General features: G+C 26.1%; 1 protein-coding gene across 1 annotated transcript in view; it reads right to left on the bottom strand.

Annotated features, from left to right (window-relative positions):
* Nucleotides 1-4,487, bottom strand: part of LOC117174002 — a 26,789-nt gene extending 22,302 nt beyond the window's left edge. The window contains exon 1 of the mRNA XM_033362684.1: nt 4,396-4,487. The gene's annotated coding sequence lies outside the window, so the exon portion shown is untranslated. The remainder of the gene's footprint in view (nt 1-4,395) is intronic.
* Nucleotides 4,488-4,493: the final 6 nt, after the last annotated feature.

The following is a 4,493-nucleotide window of genomic DNA, read 5'->3' as shown; positions in this document are numbered from 1 at the left end:
AAAAAAAAAAAAAAAAAAAAAAAAAGATTCATTTGCTGCTCAAACAGACGAATTTTCAACAAAATACATGAATTTTCCGCAAAACAGTTGAAAATTTCAACCGAAATTATGAATATTCAACAAAGAAAGCAATTTTCTACCTATTAGTTAATTTTTCGAATGAATAGATCAATTTTTAACCGAACGGTTGAATTTTCTACCAAAATAGTTCAATTTTCTATCTAAATAGTTGGATTTTCAACGAAATAGTTTATGGATAAAGCAAAATATCATACAAGTTTTCTTTTAGATTTTTTACGTATCTCGCATTTTTTGGCTTAATATGAGAATTTTCGATTTTCTACATATTACTTAAAATAAATAAAAACAAAATTACGTGTCTTATTGGAAAATGGTTAAAAGCCATATTGTAGGATTTTTCAAAAGCTATAATTTCTTTCTGAAACTTTCATTCGTATTTTGCGTCGTTTGGTTCAAAATTTGAATGTTGTGGTGTCAAATTACGGGCAATTCTAATTCTTTCTCAATCAGAAATGATGAAAATATAATAAATTATTACAAATTTGTAGCTCTTTTTCAGGTAGACAATTTTTGTTAAATTTTTTTTTCGTAACTTTAGTCATTTTTCCACAAATTTTTTCTATTTTTTTTTTTATTTTCAATGTGATTTTTCACAAAAAAAACTCAAAAGTACGCGTCCTATCAAAATGTGATTCTTAACAAATTTGTAGATCTTTTTTGGGACGACAGTGTTCGTTAATTTATCTTTTTTCGTATCCTGCAGAGTTTGGCCACAAAATAGAATTTTGGATTTTTAATTATTTGTTGTGCAATCAAAATGCGAATTTTTGATTTTCCAAGAAAATCCAAAGAACTGTTATGATAATCTTGTAGAGGTTTCAAAAAATAGTAGCAAAAAAAAGTAGCAGTCAAAAAGTAGTAGTTAATTTTTCGAATCAATAGTTTAATTTTTAACTGAACAGTTTAATTTTCTATCAATAAGATCTATCAATAAGTTAATCTTCTACCAAGTAGTTAATTTTATAAATAAATAATTTAATTTATAACCGAATCGTTGAATTTTCTACCAAAATCGTTGAGTTTTCACCAAAACGATGATTTTTTAACGAAATATTTGAATTTTAAATTAGAAAAGATCAATTTTGAATTAAAAATATAAATTTTCAACTAATAATGAAATAGTTATATTTTCAGTTTAAATAAAAAACGATTTAAATTTTCCACTCTAAAGATGAATTTTCAACTGAAATTATGAATCTTCACCAATAAATTGATTTTAAACAAAATAGTTTAAGTTTTAACCACGATGTTGAGGTTTTAAACAAAAAAGATGAATTCTCAACGAAAAGTATAATTGATGACCAAAAAGATAAATTTTGAACACAATAGTACAACTTTCAAACAAGTTGTTCAATTTTCTATTAGAAATTATAAGTTCTTAACTAAATAGTAGCATTTTCAACAAAAGAATAAAATTTTCAATCAAAATAGTACAATTTTTATAGATGATCCCTTGGAAGTTGAAAAATTATAACTTTTTACCTTAAAAGCAAAATGTTTAAATTTTGAATTCAAAGTAAATACGATGCACAAAAAAATGCTGAATATTTTATCAAAAATAAACTAGCAATCCAACTTTTGTACATTTTATGTACCTATACTATAAAAACGCAGAATTGAACAAATAAAAATTACGATATCAAAAAATCAAGATGTTCTTTGAACTAGAAAAATTTAAATTTCGGAAACAAAATTTAAAATAAATTAAATTTCAGGCCTCGGACTCACTTCAGAGATAAAAAAATATTGTCACAAATTTGAAACATTTCTAAAATTATAAAAAGAGAATCTGCAAGATCTGAAGACAATTTTAGGAATTTTTTAAGTTTTGAAGCGATTAAGAATATTTCTAAACTTTGAAAGATTTTCAAAAATTTATAAATATTTTTAGATTTTTCAAACATATCTGAAATTTTCAAATCTTTTTTTTTACTTTTCTTGATTTACCTAGCAAAATTATGTTTGCATAACTTTAAAGCAAATAAACAAAGAAACTCAAAAAATAGATAGGTTTTTTAACAATTTTATTTGATATTAAACGTTACTTTTCACTTCAAAGTATAATTTACCTGAATTTTTTTTCTTTCTTAACTGAAAAATCCTTTTTGGTAGAAAATTCATATTTTAGGCAATAGTGCAATCACAAAAGAAAAAGTGTTTGGTTGAAAATGAAACTTTTTGGTTGAAAAACCATATTTCTGGCTTAAGAATTGAACTTTTTCGTAGATAATTCGTCTTGTTGGCTTTAAAATTAAATAATTTTATTAAAAATTCACGTATTTTATTCATAATTCATCTTTCCTGGTAGAGAACTAATCTTCTTGCTCAAAAATTTCATCTTTTTGGGTGAAAATTTAATAACTTTATTGAAAATTCATATTTTTTCTAAATTTTTTTAAATCTAAGAATTTAAATTTATGCTGTACATTGGATAAGTTGAAAATTTATCTTTTTTTGATGGAACATTAACCTTCTTGGTCTAAAATTAACCTTTTTTGTTGAAAAGACAATTTTGTTAAAAACTATTAAGTCTTTTTTTTCCAAGTTATTTTTTTCATCGGGTTTTTATCTGAAAATGTGACTGTTTCATTTTTGTTTGAAACTTTATCCTGTATAATGTATACGTTAAAAATTAAACTTATTGAAACAAAATTCATATATATTATTAAAAAATCACCTTCCTCGATTGTAACTATCTTTTTGTTAAAAATTCATCTTTTCCGATTTAAAAGTACACTGTTGTCAAAAACATTCGAATTTTTTGCTTAAAAACTCCTTTATTGAAAATTCAAATTTTTTGTTGAACATTCAAATATTTGCTTGGATTTTAATCTATCTGTTTGAAAATTCGACCATTCAGGATTTTAATATTTTGTTAAAAATTTATCTTTTTGAATACATTTCAACTGTTTTTGATTGTTTTTAATCTACCTGCTATGCGGGCACATTCTGATCGCGCGTGGCTCGCTTCGCTCGAAAGTTTGAGCGCGTCTAGCGCACGCGATTGTTGGTTCTCGCGCTTCACGCTCGATTTTGTATTTACCTCGCGCTACACGCTCGGACTGTCTATTTTTCTCACATTCGTGCACAGACCTTTGAAAATTAAAGCTCAAAAACACCACCACTTTAATTTTGTTATTGTGAATTTTCTTTTGTTAAAAGAGCTTTGCTCAATAGTTTAAGCGCACCCAGGGCGCGCGACTGTTGGTTGTCGCGTTTCTCGCTCGGTATTTGCATTTTTCCCAAATTCGTGCAGAGACCCTTCAAAATTAAAGATCAACAACTGTAATTTTGCGATTGTGAACTCTCTTTTGTTAAAGCTCTTTCGGCTTTAACGAACACATTCACATCACGTATATCGTGCTTCGCACTCGATTTTGCCCAAAATGTCAAATTTTCTACATTATGCTCAATACTTTTATATCAAATATAATACATTTTTTACGCACCTCTGCCTGGGATTGCTTATTCAGATATTGCAAAATAAAGTACAAATTGTATTTATCATGATTACTTTAATATTTGTTTCTTATATTGCAACAAATTTTATTTTTACCTGCGCTGAAACATGTACGAGTTCAATAAATTTATATCATTACAATTCATAATATGCATGGGAATTGAAACATTCTTATTCTTATTGTTTTTTTTATAATTTTTTTAAAATTTAATTCTTGTTTTTTACGATTAAAAGAAAAACCACGCTTCTTATGAAAAAAATATTCGTAAAAAATTTGTAAATTTTTTGGGTTGAATAAATTTTGTCTCACTTATTTTCGTAACTTGTTTCGTTTGTACACAAATATAATATTTTTATTTTCAATGTTTTTCAAAAATAAAACAAAAACTACTTATCCTACAAAAAAGTAACAAAACCGACGTAAAAACATTTTTTTCTGCCCCAGGGGGCCTTAAAACGTCGACATTTGTTGGAATCCGCGAAAGTCATTTTTCACATAAAACCGAAACCTTCTCATTAGGATGAGAATGAAAAATATATTTTTTTAAATCAAAATATCAAGTAATACATTTTTAGTTGAGAATTCATATTTCATGTTTTCGAATTTAACTGTTCGGTCAAGGATTAACTTCTTGTTCAAATTCTTCCTTGACCTATCTTAAATACTCAAAAATCTTGTTGCATTTTTTGAAGAATTTCAGGAAAGTTATATTTATCCTTAAACTTAATTAAACAAATAAGCCTAAAAAATAATTGCTAAAAATTTGTATTTGGTATTAAAAATTATGTTTCCCCTCGAATCTAAAAACTACTAGCACTTTTTAAATTTCTATTCAAGAAGTAAAATGATATACCTTAATGCAATTTCGAGCGTCTTCCGGTGTCTTGTACTCTACAAAGGCAAAGCCCTTAATTGTCTGGTTTTTGTACTTTGGAATGGAAATGAAGTCGA

The sequence above is a fragment of the Belonocnema kinseyi genome, chromosome 1 (assembly GCF_010883055.1).
Source record: "Belonocnema kinseyi isolate 2016_QV_RU_SX_M_011 chromosome 1, B_treatae_v1, whole genome shotgun sequence".
Taxonomy (NCBI): Eukaryota; Metazoa; Arthropoda; class Insecta; order Hymenoptera; family Cynipidae; genus Belonocnema; species Belonocnema kinseyi.
This window is presented reverse-complemented; position numbering and strand designations above follow the sequence as displayed.